The 16,319-nt window shown below is 37.8% G+C and overlaps 1 long non-coding RNA gene across 2 annotated transcripts in view; it reads left to right on the forward strand.

The window, feature by feature from the left end:
- Positions 1–16,319, forward strand: part of LOC134357705 (uncharacterized) — a 50,260-nt gene that overhangs the window by 11,993 nt on the left and 21,948 nt on the right. The window contains exons 2-3 of one of the 2 annotated variants that reach the window (XR_010020705.1): positions 827–1,162; positions 14,593–14,786. This is a non-coding gene — a long non-coding RNA (uncharacterized LOC134357705). The remainder of the gene's footprint in view (positions 1–826; positions 1,163–14,592; positions 14,787–16,319) is intronic. The other variant, XR_010020706.1, reaches the window with a different exon arrangement.

The raw sequence follows: 16,319 nt of genomic DNA on the forward strand, positions 1-16,319 counted from the left end.
ATGCTGACTTTGTCCGATCATTTCACTGCTTTCCAAATGTGCTGTTATCACATCCTTGATAACTGACTCCAGCAGTTTCCCCACCACCGACGTTAGGCTAACCGGCCTATAATTCCCCGGTTTCTCTCTCCCTCCTTTTTTAAAAAGTGGGGTTACATTAGCCACCCTCCAATCCTCAGGAACTAGTCCAGAATCTAACGAGTTTTGAAAAATTATCACTAATGCATCCACTATTTCTTGGGCTACTTCCTTAAGCACTCTAGGATGCAGACCATCTGGCCCTGGGGATTTATCTGCCTTCAATCCCCTCAATTTACCTAACACCACTTCCCTACTAACATGTATTTCACTCAGTTCCTCCATCTCACTGGACCCTCTGTCCCTTACTATTTCTGGAAGATTATTTATGTCCTCCTTAGTGAAGACAGAACCAAAGTAATTATTCAATTGGTCTGCCATGTCCTTGCTCCCCATAATCAATTCACCTGTTTCTGTCTGCAGGGGACCTACATTTGTCTTTACCAGTCTTTTCCTTTTTACATATCTATAAAAGCTTTTACAGTCCGTTTTTATGTTCTCTGCCAGTTTTCTCTCATAATCTTTTTTCCCCTTCCTAATTAAGCCCTTTGTCCTCCTCTGCTGAACTTTGAATTTCTCCCAGTCCTCAGGTGAGCCACTTTCTCTGGCTAATTTGTATGCTACTTCTTTGGAATTGATACTATCCCTAATTTCTCTTGTCAGCCACGGGTGCACTACCTTCCTTGATTTATTCTTTTGCCAAACTGGGATGAACAATTGTTTATATAGTTTTTATTCTGTTTTCCAGGGTCCTTCAAACAATCTGTTGCATTGGAGTGATCGATATACTTGGCCGGATGGAACTCCTGAATATTAAAAAAGGCAACAGCAAACTATGAAGCACAGTAGACTGATTTTTGTACTTCCCAAGTACTAAAATTTAACATTCATCATTATAACTAAAGGAGGATGATGCCATGACGTGGCAACTATTTGTGTGCAGCCATTAAGCTCATTGAAACTGTTCTAACAATTATTGAGATCAAAATTGATCTGTTTCTTACCTCTTAAGTCCATGATTTATCAATCTCAGCTTTGAAATTTTCAATGTCCCCAATTCATCAGCAGCTCAACAACAATTGTGGTAAATATTTTTTTAGATTTTAAACACTATTTATGTTACAAAAAAAGTGCTTTCTGAAACTAACTATGAATGGTTTTACACAAATTTTGCTTTGGACTTCCCCATCAATGGAAATAGTTTTCCCTTTGCTTCCCTCAATTTCCATAAAACCTTTAGAATTCAGGTGTATATCAACCCAGTTGATATGAACTTTCAAGTTCAAGTTTAATTGTTGTTCAGTGATGATCATATATACAGATAAAGGCAACAGCCTTCCTTCAAAGCCAAGTTGTAAAACAGACACATGCACAGTCACAAAAATAAAATTAGCCCAAGTCTCTGAAGGTTGATGGCACATGAGATATTGCCATGGAACCACATTTCTGCAAAAACAGGTATGCAGCAGTTCCTCATCGTGCACTGTGTCAGCCAGAGACAAAGGCAAATCAGCTTGTCTCATGCTGTGTCAACCAGAGACAAAGGCAAATCAGTTTGTCTCATGCTGTGTCAGCTGTAGGTGAAGGCAATCCAGCTTGACTTCCAAGGAGTAAGCGCTGAAGAGCAGCACCGATGGAGAGCCAGCCTGCGGGGGACAGTTCCCAACCCAGCACAGATTCCAGCACACACTCAGCTCCTCTGTTCTTTCCTCTCACTGCCTCCAATGCCTCTTTGCCTAGGTGCTTGTAACAGGCGATGCCGTGGCATAAGCTCCTTGTCCGCATAATAACTAATGCCAGCAGCTCCCCCATCATCGGTCTCGTCAATAAACCAATGAACCCAATTTGCAACATTTTATGTTACCAATGTCCAACAGGGCCTGATGATCACTAGAAAACAAGTTTAAGACAAGTATTTGCACCATTTGTTGGACCGGGAGGGACCAAGCGCACCAACATCTTGTTGAAAGTAAAATTCTTGTAGTTCAGTGCATTTAGGTCCAGTATCATTATTATGAAGCTCCTGGGGTCTCCTTGTATAAAGAACCTTTCTTAAAATTCATTTAAAAAAGAAGGATAAAAGTACAATTGTCTTCCATTTGTTCTAGAATTCTTATTGCCATTGTAGTTCGCAAACAGAATTTGTATTGCCTTTGATATATTTGATATGCTTTCCTCATTTTTGTTTATTCATTTCAAACCAGCCTTCATACTGAGCTTTTGATATTTTACTTTCTTTCTGATATTTCAAAAAAACCTGTGCCATTGCTAAATTGCTGTTATGAAGGGCTTTTGGTGTAAATATTGTTTGTATGAAGTACTTTCTGAATAGAAGCACTCTGACAGAACAAGTTATCAAAAGGCTACAGACTGGTCGACAGTGAAGAAGGTTTTCAAAAATACAATAAATAACGCTCAACAGAGATCATTTTTATGATACAGTGAATATTCTTGAAGGATTGAGATTGACATATAAGAGTCTATATGACACGACTATTAACATGACATTTGATTTTATGATTTAATGCTGTTGGCATCCTTAAACATTTACACCTGGGAAATGAAATTGCCTTTAAAGTCAAGGGAAATACCAATGAGGAAAGATGTAAGCACATTACTGACTCTTTATCACCGCTTTTAATCTGTTGTATAAAGTCAAGGTCTGCCCTCTGCAATTTTAATAACTAATAAAAGCTTGTTGCTGTGTATGTGATTTATGATTTGACAGCAATTTGAAAGCTTTGTCCCTACACTGAAATGGTCTAACATGAATACGTATGTGTGTAGTTTTAATTCAGATGAAAACATTAATATATTGAGCACTGAACTTGTAAACTCCAAACCAATATCTTAAGAGTCTGATAAATAGTATAGTGGTATATATTGATTTGAAGTGATTTGTCTAGGCTATCTGAGGTGGCATTAAGTATCAAGATGCAGTAGGTAATATATATATATATATATATATATATATATATATAGATTATATAAACTACTAAGTATATATATATATGCTTAGTTACAGGAGAGAGGGCAGATGCATACTTGCCATTTTCTACCAGATTGATGGAATGTCTACATCTCTGATAGGGATATACAGCACGTCTCCTTTTCATATGCTAAAGGAGCTAGGTTCCAATATCCGCCCTCATTGCCTTGAAGAGGAAGCTAAATATAGAGCAACAGAGCAAAGCTAAAACAAATTCAAACCAAAGCAGCACGCTAAAACATTTAATTAGATGTATGGAATGATTCACCCAAAGACGCGGTGATAATAGAAATTAAGGCAGGAGTAGGTCACATGGGTCATAATCAGTAAAATCATGAAAAATCTTCATTTTCATTCTCCGTGGCAACAGCTTAGCTACTCTTCTAAGGGCTCTCAGAAGAACACTCATCTAGCAGAAGGTTAACTGCACCTCAAAGATGCCCAGATGACCTCCAGAGCATAGAGTATAGGTGCAGAAACTCAGACTATCCTGACATCTACACTGCAGCCAGTTGGCAATTCTCTACCCGTAGTATGCATCCAATTAGTAGGCCTGCTTATAACATTTTTGTCCATATACTCTGACCAATTTGTATTTGCCACACAAATGCCAACCAAGTATATTTTTTTCAAGAAGAGGATAAATAATTTGTTGGCCCACGAGGGGTTTTAGATCAATGATAGGTAAATTGCAGCAAGGTACCTTAGTGCATATCAAGCTGGAGAAACTGATTGACCTCGTTTTTTTCAATATAATAACCAATACAGAAAACCACAAAATCATCCAATGGTTAGAGAAAGAGAAGGAATAAGGCAGTTATTGATGTTTGAACACTTAATAGAACTGTTATCGGCAGGCCTGTAATATAAATTGAACCTGGTGCTTTACAAACATTGTGAGGAATAAATGGAAGAATCTTGTTAGAATGAGAATGAAAACAAAAAGATTAAATCCAGAGTAAATACAGGTAGATCAGTGTGATATAAAAGCTGGATTTTTCCCAATTTATGTTATGAAAAAGTGAAAATTACTTCTTTTCTAGCCAGTGACAATTCAAGTTGATCATTGATTTTTGAATCCAGAACTTTGGAGTAGAGTGGAAATAGTAGTTTCAAACGTTTCTCTTAATATTTGCCTGTTTAGATGGTCTGACCTTGACTAAATCCAACTCATTCTGGAAGTCTCCGAGCTTCACAGTATGGTTTAACTGGAAGTTCAAGGGAGCACAAATTCTGTTAAAGCCACTTTTGAAAGGAGAAACAATCATCATGCTGGTTAATAAACAGAAAGTGCGTCCCCATGAGAACCATAAATAGTAGGTTTTCAGTTTGAGAAACATTGCAATAATGTGTTCTATAGAGAAGGCATGCTCTATTTGCTATTATAAGTGATTTTAAAACAATTGGCCAATAACATTCTCTCTGGTGGGTCCAGGCATATTTAGATATAATGAAGAGGATGTTTTCAGTTCCTCTATATTAAGAACTAAGACAGCTGGCAATCAGAATCACCTGTTTAGATGCCGATTGTTCATAATTAACCAAATCAAAGTGAGGTCTGGCATAATTTGGCAAATTTTCCTTTTGTTTCACATCGAATTATGTAGAAATTACAAGACAGAAATGGCCCTTTTTGTCCAACTAATGTATTCAGAATCAGAATTAAGTTATTATCACTGACATACGTTCAGAAATCTGTTTTTTTTGTGGCAGCAGTACAGAGCAATGCATAAAAATTACTATAAATTGCAATAAGAATATATGCTGGATGGTGCGGAGGCTGGTGTCTATGATGGAGCTGGCTGAGTTTACAGCCCTCTGCAGCTTTTTCAATCTTGTGCAGTGGCCCTTCCATACCAGATGGTGATGCAAACAGTCAGAAAGCTCTCCACAGTTCATCTGTAGAATCTTTGGTGACATATCAAATCTCCTCAAACTCCTAATGAAATATTGCTGCCTGTATGCCTTCTTTTGTACTGCATCAATATGTTGGGCGCAGGATGGCTCTTGCTGTGTCAGTATGTTGATAGCCAGGATCATTCAGCTGTTCTCCTTTTGCACTGCCGTCTCCTCAATAAGAACTGCTGCGTGTTCTCCTGATTTCCTCTTCCTGAAGCACATAATCAGCTCCTTCACCTTACTGACATTGCAAATCCACTGAACTGGTGATCTATCACACTCCTGTCTGCCTCCTCATCACTATCCAAGATTCTGCCAAGAAAAGTAACGAGTATGGAGAGAGTAGGCTGTGGGCTAAGCTCACATCATTGGGTACACCCGTGTTGATTGTCGGTGCAGATTGGAGATGTTATTTCCAATCTGCACTGGCTGTGGTCTCCAGATGAGGAAGTCAAGGATCCAATTGCAAAGGAAGGAGGTACAGCGGTACAGAGGCCCAGGTTTGAAACTTGTTGGTTAGTATTGAGAGGATGATGCTGTTGAACGCTGAGTTGTAATTAATAAAAAGAAACCTGACATTAGGTATTGCTGTCATCCAGGTGGTCCAAGGCAGAGTGGACAGCAAGTGAAATTGCAGCCATTGTAGACCAATTTTGATGGTAGGAACATTCCAACGGGTCCAGGTCCTTGCTTAGGCAAGTGTTTATTCTAGCAATCATCAAAATCTCAAAGCATGTCTTCACAGTAGATTTGAGTGCAACTGGGTGCGAGTCTTTGAGGCACCTCACTCTGCTCTTCCTGGGTACTCTTATGATTGATGCACTTTTGAAGCAGGTGACTGGCAATGAAAGATTGAAGATGTCTTTCAGTACTCCAGTCAGCCACGTGCCTATCTAGCTATTAGTAACTGTCCCTGTCTCAATTATTTCAAATACTGGCTGTGGTAAAAAATGCCCATTCTATCTGCCCTCGGTAAACTGGGCTTTCCTGAATTCCATGTTGTATTTGTAATTTTGTTATATTTATGAAGTGTTTGTTTTGTGCTCTTCACAAATGAGAAAATAGTTTTCGTAAACTAATGGATTGTTATTAAAAGAGGATGTCTTGGCTGAATTAAACACATTTTTAAGTAAAGTTTTTGAAATGTCTGGTAACAATTTGACATGCATGGAAGCTGTACTTCAATGCACCATCTTAATTTGGAGTTACTAAAATCATTTCTAGTTTTTATGTAATTGAACTCATTGGTGCTGCCATGCTATTTGGGCTGCTTGAAATACTTATTCAGAGTTAAAATAGTCACAGATATATGGTGCACATATTGAAAATGAGCCTTCAGCCCCTCAAGCTCTCAGTAACCATCAACCAGCCATTTACTCTAATCCGACTTTCCTCCCACTTTTCATCAACTCCCCCAGATTCTTCTTCTCACCGACTATACACGCAATGTTGCACTGGCCAATAAACCTGCCAAATGCACATCCTGGGGGGTGTGAGCAAACTTGATAAGTCTGCTGAAACCTAAAAAGTTAAAGTACAAACAAACGCCACACATTCAACACTCATGTTAAGAAATGAACATGGGTATCTGCACCGCAGATCAGTGGCTCCACCAATTTTAGTTGTATGCCATCCAGTGCTGCTCATGCAAGTTATTTACATTGGTATATTTAAGTTCATGAATGATAAATGATTATTTATCATTCAAAACTCATCAGTACGGCGCCGGTAAGCCGCAACTCTTTGTTGGCAGCTCTGATGGGAATCATTGAATATTCCTGATGAGGACTACTACAGCTGAAATCTACAACCAGTAAGAAATATTGTTTCAGGATGTTTAAAAAATCCCTTGATACTCAAAATCAATAGACATGGAATGCAGACTCAGGTCGTGAGTGCAGTTCTGCTTTAAGAACCATTTCTACGGACAGGAAAAGGGGCAAAGGCAGATTAGTGTTGCCTTAAAACCAGTTGCTTCGGGCAGGTGGGGCATGTCAGATGTTGCTGGCAACTCATCTAGGAGAAGGAAAACACTGATCCCAAAACTCTGCTGCCTTGCACTCATGGGGGAGGCTTCAGAAGTAAACCCTGAGGAAAAATCTGGAGTTCGAGTTCCTAAGTCAGTCTCAATTTGAGTTCAGCACTGACTGGCAGCTCTTGCAATGCTGCTGGTGCCAAACTGCATCGGCCTTTGTTGTTCCTTTGGATTTATCAGCTGCGTGGAGACGGGGAGCCTGCTTCATGGGCAACAGCTTACTCTTCATGTTGTACTGCCCTGGCTTTCACAGACAGCTAGGACACAACATCCATGTCAACTCTAATCAACAGAGGGCCTACTATCTGAGATGGTATTTATAGTTTTTCTTCATTATTATGTATTGCAATGTACTGTTGTCGCAAAACAACATATTTGACTATATATGCCTGTAATGTTAAATGTGATTCTAATTTTGTTTCTGAATATTAAGCACATAAATTTTCATCACAGATATATTATGTTCATAGAAAGATATTCTTTTTGTAGTTTATTTTTTATTGAATTTCATCATCAAACAAACATTTCCATAAGTTGTGTTTCAGCGATTGTACATATTTAATCATATAATCGTATTTGTCACAAATCTCCACATAATATTTATCTGAGGTATACACTTACAGAAAGGAGAGGAAAGAAAGAACAATCAAAAGAAGAAAACTATGTACAGAGTAGGGAGTAATTTTTTTTACAACATATTCATTGACTTGTGAGAATAAAATCAGGCCTATGAGGTGTTATGTAGTTAAACCATCTTTTCCAGTATGAGTAAAATTGTTCCAACTTATGATTAACAGATGCTGTTAACTTCTCCATTTTGTAAATGTCCATTATAATTTCCATCCATACATTTAAAGTTGGGCTCTCCTGTGATAACCATTTCCTGGTAAGGGTCTTTTTACCAGCCACCAGCAGTGCATTCATTAAATATTTATCTTTTTTCAACCATTCTTGAAGTATGTACTTAAAATATATGGTCTTACTCTCTAAAGGTATTTCACATTTAAAGATGTCTTGTAGGGCATTATGTATCCCACTCCAATAGTCTTTGATAACGGAGCATACCCAGAAAATATGATAATGGTTTGCATTTTGATTTTCACAATTTCTCCAGCAAGCAGGGGGGTTACTATCATAATGGGATTTCTGAGAGGGTGTAATAAAATATCTTATCAAGTTTTTCCACCCAAACTCCCTACATTTCTGTAAGCTGGTACACTTCCATTGATACCTCCATATTATTGTCCAGTCTTCCTCAGATATTATTATCCCGCCTTCCTTCTCCCATTTTGTTTTACTGTATGAAGTTGAATGTGTCTTAAGATTTGACTAACAGTTATACATGCTTGAAATTATTCTGTTACCGTTGTCTAAATTATATGCTTTTCTAATTAGCTCTATCAGACATGTACTTGCCTTGGTTACATTTTTAACCATCCTATTAACGTACTGTCACATCTGTAAATAGCGGTAAAAGTCTTGTTTTCCTGGCAGTAGGATTGTCGTACAGTGCCTGTATAGTTTTAATAACTGTGTCATGTAGACCAAATCTATGTAAAACTCTGTGAAGAAAATGCCAATTCACTGAATCAAATGCCTTTTCAGAGTCCACGCTTATCACTATTGCTTCAATTTCATTTTTTTATATGATCCATGATGTGAAGTGTCCTTCATATATTGTCTTGTGTTTGGCATTGTTGTATAAAAAACTATCTGATCATCATGTATCAGTGTGGGTAGAAACTCTTCTAATCGCTTGGCCATGATGGAGGTAAATATTCTATAATCCACATTAAGAACAGATATTGGTCTAACTGACCCACATTCCATTTTATCCTTCCCTTCTTTTGGTATAGCTGAGATTATCACCTCCTTCCAGCTGGGTGGCATTTGTGCCTTTCTCAGGGCCCAGTTCAATGTGGGGAGTAAAACAGGAATTAACTCACTTCTAAACTCTTTATACCACTCTGCCGTATATCCATCTGACCCTGGTGACTTGCTTAATTTAAGCCTACTAATTGCAGTTTTTAGTTCAGCTTCAGTTATGCCAGTAGTCATCGTTCTATTTTGTTCTTTGTTTAAAGTAGGTAACTCTAAAGAATTCAGGAAGGTGTCAATTTGATGTTATGCTTCCCCCTGGAATTTTGGTATATCGAGTTTTGTGAAACATTTCAAAAGCTTCTTGAATTTCACTTAGCTGATTTTTTTATCACTTTTATTCTTGGATCCCTAATTCTATGAATTATATTTTTTGCTATCTTTTTTTTCCAGTTTCTACGCCAGTATTTTCAAAGATTTAGATCCACTTTCATTGTGTCTGTTTCAGAACCATTAATATTTTTTCTTCAGCTTATTTTGTAATTCCTTTAATGATTTGACAAAAGAATAAATCAAGGAAGGTAGTGCACCCGTGGCTGACAAGAGAAATTAGGGATAGTATCAATTCCAAAGAAGAAGCATACAAATTAGCCAGAGAAAGTGGCTCACCTGAGGACTGGGAGAAATTCAGAGTTCAGCAGAGGAGGACAAAGGGAAGGGGAAAAAAGATTATGAGAGAAAACTGGCAGGGAACATAAAAACGGACTGTAAAAGCTTTTATAGATATGTAAAAAGGAAAAGACTGGTAAAGACAAATGTAGGTCCCTTGCAGACAGAAACAGGTGAATTGATTATGGGGAGCAAGGACATGGCAGACCAATTGAATAATTACTTTGGTTCTGTCTTCACTAAGGAGGACATAAATAATCTTCTGGAAATAGTAGGGGACAGAGGGTCCAGTAAGATGGAGGAACTGAGCGAAATACATGTTAGTAGGGAAGTGGTGTTAGGTAAATTGAAGGGATTGAAGGCAGATAAATCCCCAGGGCCAGATGGTCTACATCCTAGAGTGCTTAAGGAAGTAGCCAAAGAAATAGTGGATGCATTAGTGATAATTTTTCAAAACTCGTTAGATTCTGGACTAGTTCCTGAGAATTGGAGGGTGGCTAATGTAACTCCACTTTTTAAAAAAGGAGGGAGAGAGAAACCGGGGAATTATAGACCGGTTAGCCTAACGTGGGTGGTGGGGAAACTGCTGGAGTCAGTTATCAAGGATGTGATAACAGCACATTTGGAAAGCGGTGAAATGATCGGACAAAGTCAGCATGGATTTGTGAAAGGAAAATCATGTCTGACGAATCTCATAGAATTTTTTGAGAATGTAACTAGTAGAGTGGATAGGGGAGAACCAGTGGATGTGGTATATTTGGATTTTCAAAAGGCTTTTGACAAGGTCCCACACAGGAGATTAGTGTGAAAACTTAAAGCACACGGTATTGGGGGTAAGGTATTGGTGTGGGTGGAGAATTGGTTAGCAGACAGGAAGCAAAGAGTGGGAATAAACGGGATCTTTTCAGAATGGCAGGTGGTGACTAGTGGGGTACCGCAAGGCTCAGTGCTGGGGCCCCTGTTGTTTACAATATATATTAATGACTTGGATGAGGGAATTAAATGCAGCATCTCCAAGTTTGCGGATGACACGAAGCTGGGTGGCAGTGTTAGCTGTGAGGAGGATGCTAAGAGGATGCAGGGTGACTTGGATAGGTTGGGTGAGTGGGCAAATTCATGGCAGATGCAATTTAATGTGGATAAATGTGAAGTTATCCACTTTGGTGGCAAAAATAGGAAAACAGATTATTATCTGAATGGTGGCCGATTAGGAAAAGGGGAGGTGCAACGAGACCTGGGTGTCCTTATACACCAGTCATTGAAAGTGGGCATGCAGGTACAGCAGGCGGTGAAAAAGGCGAATGGTATGCTGGCATTTATAGCGAGAGGATTCGAGTACAGGAGCAGGGAGCTACTACTGCAGTTGTACAAGGCCTTGGTGAGACCACACCTGGAGCATTGTGTGCAGTTTTGGTCCCCTAATCTGAGGAAAGATATCTTTGCCATAGAGGGAGTACAAAGAAGGTTTACCAGATTGATTCCTGGGATGGCAGGACTCTCATATGAAGAAAGACTGGATGAACTGGGCTTGTACTCGCTGGAATTTAGAAGATTGAGGGGGAATCTGATTGAAACGTATAAAATCCTAAAGGGATTGGACAGGCTAGATGCAGGAAGATTGTTCCCGATGTTGGGGAAGTCCAGAACGAGGGGCCACAGTTTGAGGATAGAGGGGAAGCCTTTTAGGACCGAGATTAGGAAAAACTTCTTCACACAGAGAGTGGTGAATCTGTGGAATTCTCTGCCACAGGAAACAGTTGGGGCCAGTTCATTGGCTATATTTAAGAGGGAGTTAGATATGGCTCTTGTGGCTACGGGGGTCAGGGGGTATGGAGGGAAGGCTGGGGCGGGGTTCTGAGTTGGATGATCAGCCATGATCATAATAAATGGCGGTGCAGGCTCGAAGGGCCGAATGGCCTACTCCTGCACCTATTTTCTATGTTTCTATGTTTCTATGATTTATTCTTTATTTTTTTCAGAGTATCCCATAGAATGGGAGGTGAAACCTGTCCATTATCATTGAATTCTAAGTAAAGACAAATTTCTTTTTTAATTTGCTCCTTAAAATAGAGATCATTGAGTAGACTTGAATTTAGTTTCCAAATAGTAATCTTTGGTTGTAGATCAAAATCGTGCATGGTCACTTACATCTATTGTCCCAATTCCACAGGTGATTATTTTGTCTCTATTTTTTCCAAATGTTATGAAATAGTCTATTCTTGTATATACAGAATGTGGGGGCAGAATAATGAGTGTAATCCCTTCTGTTGGGAAATAGGTCCCTCCATATATCAATTAGACCAACATCCTCTTCCCAATCTACCCTAATCTTATCAAATGGAGCTTTCCTAAGTTTCATAATAATATTATAAATCATAGCCGATGCACCTTTCTGACATGGATTAAGGTTAATTATCGAATCTAAAATATATATAGGAGGAAGCATTGGAAAGGAAGTAAGTATAGTACTTAGGAAATTTCTAACTTGTAAATATCTAAAAAAATGTATTCTTGATAAGTTATATTTGTTAGATAATTGTTCAAAAGACATAAGGGAACCATCTAAAAATAAATCCAAAAACCGTAAAATACCCTTAGTCTTCCAAGTTTGAAAAGCGCGATCCGTAAAAGAGGGAGGAAAAAATATGTTACCTAAAATAGGAATCGCTAACCCGAATTGATTAAGATCAAAAAATTTTCTGAATTGAAACCAAATGCGCAAAGCATATTTAACTATCGGGTTAGAGACCTGCTTAAGACGTTTCGAATCAAAAGGAAGAGAGGAACCTAAAATAGAACCAAGTGTATAACCCTGAACAGATTGTAATTCCAATGCTACCCATTTAGGAATAAATAGTATGTCCCGATCAAGTAACCAAAATTTCATATGTCGAATATTAATAGCCCAATAATAAAATCTAAAGTTAGGTAATGCTAAACCTCCATCTCTCTTAGCTTTCTGTAAATGTATTTTACCCAGTCTCGGATTCTTGTTCTGCCAAATAAATGAAGAAATTTTAGAGTCAACTTTATCAAAAAAAGATTTAGGAACGAAAATTGGTAATGCCTGAAACACATATAAAAATTTTGGCAAAAAAAACATCTTAACTGCATTAATACGACCAATCAAAGTTAAATATAAGGGAAACCATTTAGATGAAAGTTGAGTAATATGGTCTATTAATGGTAAAAAGTTAGTCTTAAATAAATCTTTATGTTTACAAGTAATTTTAATCCCAAGATATGAAAAGTAATTATTAATCAATTTAAATGGAAATTTATAATATAAGGGAAGATGTTTATTAATCGGAAAAAGTTCACTCTTACTAAGATTTAATTTATAACCTGAGAAAAGACCAAATTGTGCTAATAACTCTAAAACAGCAGGAATGGATCTCTCAGGATTAGAAATATATAAAAGTAAATCATCAGCATAGAGTGATAATTTATGGGACTTTAATCCCCGAGTTATCCCAGTAATATTTAAAGATTCTCGAATAGCAATTGCAAGAGGTTCTAATGCAATATCAAATAATAGGGGACTAAGAGGACAGCCTTGTCGAGTACCACGAAAGAGAGGAAAAAAAGGTGAGTTTAAGGAGTTAGTACGAACCGAGGCTACAGGGGAATAATATAACAGTTTATATAGGGGAATAATATAACAGTTAATATAATACTTCCTCTATTTGTGCTAAACATTCCCTAATTCAATTTAAAGTGGTGCATAGAGCACATATGTCCAAAGATAAGTTAGCGCGTTTTTACTCGCATATTAATCCTTTCTGTGATAGATGTTCGGGGCAGATAGCCTCTTTAACTCATATGTTTTGGTCTTGCCCTACTTTGGAAACTTTTTGGAGAGATATTTTCAATATTATTTCTAAGGTATTAAATATAGATATCTCTCCTCACCCTATTACTGCTATCTTTGGACTACCTAAAATTTCTAGTAATCTTTCCCCTTCAGCCCGTAGAATGATTGCATTTCTTACTTTAATGGCGAAAAGATGTATTTTACAACATTGGAAAGAGCTTAATGCTCCAACTACCTTTTTTTGGTTTTCTCAGACGATTTTATGTTTGAATCTGGAGAAAATTAGAAGTAACCTTTATGATTCTTCATTTAAATTTGAACAGATTTGGGGACCTTTTATTCGATATTTTCATTTAATGTAATATTTACCCTTCTTGTTTTCTCTTCACTGTTTTAATGGAGGTCGGGATTGAGGACGTGATTTTAAGTTTAACTCTGTTTGGTTTCAAGTTAGCCCATTGCTTTGCTTTGCTTTTAGTTAGTTGCACGGTGGGTTTTTTTTTGGGGTTTTTTTTTTCTTTTTTTCCATTGATATATATAAAATCTAGTATACTATTATGTTATCTTGGTTTCTTATGCTTAAATTACATTGTTTGTAGTATTTTCTTTTTGGTATTGTTATCTTTTGGAATTTTATTATACTTTAACATTGTATTAATGTTTATATGGCTTACCTTTTTTGTATACTTACTCAATAAAAAGATTTAAAAAGAAAGAAAGACCAACATCCTCAAAAAGAGTGTTAACTTTCTTATGGAAGGACTTTGTTTCATAAGTTTTTCTATTGGAAGAGTCTGACTTTGGTTGTAATTGCAAATTTAAGTCTCCCCACATAACAAGAGACCTTCTGTTTCCATTACCATAATATTAGTAATTTTCTGGAAGAAACTAATATCATTTTCTGGGGTTGCGTATATATTCAATAAAGTAACTGTATTTCCATCTATATTTCCCCTTACCAAAATATATCTGCCCTCCTTTTCTCCCATTTCGAATACTTTTTCAAAATTTAGCTTGCTTGAGATGAGAATAGCAACTCCTCTTCTATGTTCTGATTTATATGAGGAGAAAAACAAATTAGTGAAGCCCAATCTCTTTAATTTTCCATGCTCATTATCACTTAACTGAGTTTCCTGTAAATATACTACATGGGCTTGTTCTTTTTTCATTTTTGATAGAATTTTACTCTGCTTGACTGGATTCAACAATCCATTGACATTAAAAGAAATGAATTTTACTTTGTCCTTAGCCATGTGTATTTATCTGTTAGTATATCATTGAAATTTGCAGAATATAACTTCATCGATCTACTCCCTGAACAAATAAGAGCCAAGAAACGTGAATAATTTTAAAAAAGTAACGAAGGTGTGATTCCAAGGCTGGGTCTCTAGATGACCCTGGGTTGAGCTAGAAGAAACGTCTAGCCGTGGGGGATAGCCCCTCCTACCTGTGAGTTGAGGGACCCCGCTGCAGTACCTATAAAAGTAAGTAAAAAAATCTATGTACTTTACACTGAAATGATTTCCCTGTGTATTCATCCCATATATATATTCTCATTTAGATGAGGAAAAAGGAATGAATGAATGAATTTTTAAAAATTGAGTAACATAAAATCCATATTATAATACGTATTTCTCAAGATATGTATATCACCATCTATTTTTGCTCCTGTTTAGTTTATCAGCACTTTTAAAGTTAGCCAAACCTTATGGCTCTTCTGGAGGAGGTGCAGGCTGCTCGCGGAGAACTCACAGACTCTTCCTAATATCCTTCTCTCGTCCTGTTCCCGTCCCCTGCTTTCTCGGTTCTCTTACTATTTCCCAAGCAGATTGGGATAACTGGCTCAGCCAGAGTTTCCCTTGGTTTGACCATGCTAATGGGCAGTTCTCTGTTCTTCATGTCTGTAGTCGCCTCTTCCTCCATCTGATATAGTCATCTCCCTTCTTGGTAAAATACCCTCAGTTTAACAGGGTATGGGGTTTGGAATTTAATTTTTTCTTGCTTTAATATTCATTTTGCTTCGGAATATTCCTTCCGTTTCTGTAGGACCGCCGGGAGTAATCATGATCGAAGTATATTAACTTCCCGTTCCAAAGACCTCTTCTTACCCCAGGCCCTTCGTAGAATCTCTGCCTTGCTCTTAAATTGAAGGAATCTAGGTACTGTTGAGCACGGCTTATTTTCTCTGTATCCGGGAGGCTACAGGACGGGCGAACAATGCGCCCTCTTAATTTCAATCTCCATAGTCGGAGGAATCTCCAGCGCTTCCCGCAGCAGCTTTCCTACAAAGTCTATCATCGACAATCCCTCTGCTCCTTCGGGAACATTATAAATCCTGATATTTTTCCATTGCGATCTTTCCTCCTGGTCAAGCAATTTACTTTCCTGTTGATTTAATATTTTTATTGTCTTACTTAGTATCTGTTCCACGTCTTGCACATGATCTTCCACCTTCTCAATTTGAGTCTCTACCACTGCTATTTTCTGATTGACGTTGGTGTGATCTGACTTTATAACATTTAGTTGCTATTTTATATCTTTTTGGACGTTCCTTATCTCTTCCAGAGTCCTTATCATATTTGCCGCTTCGCCTGCACGAGGCCCAGCGTCAGCTTCGCCGCCACGCGCACGTTCAGGAGAGCCGCATGCTGCACCTCTCTCTTCCATAGGCTCCGCAGTGATGCTTTTTTTTATCTCCATTCTTTCTCCCCATTCTTGCCCCCCTTATCAATTCAGATATTTTCAAAAGATCTTATCTTTGATGGATTAACGGGGCAAAATATGCGTTTTTCCAGAGGAGCTATTGATTTAAGCTGCCATTCTGAATGATGCCATCACCGGAACCGAAAGAAGGTATTCTTCAGGTCCAGTTACACTGTGTGTACTTGTGGGCTGCCCCTGAGCACTCCTTTCTGAATCTGATCCTGAATCTTTTTGTTTGGGTATGTATTCTCTTTTAAGAATCATCTAGCTGATTGATTGCTCAAGCTCTTAAGAGGTATAAGGAATTATGGAGG

This window comes from Mobula hypostoma, chromosome 17 (assembly GCF_963921235.1).
Source record: "Mobula hypostoma chromosome 17, sMobHyp1.1, whole genome shotgun sequence".
NCBI classification, from domain to species: domain Eukaryota; kingdom Metazoa; phylum Chordata; class Chondrichthyes; order Myliobatiformes; family Myliobatidae; genus Mobula; species Mobula hypostoma.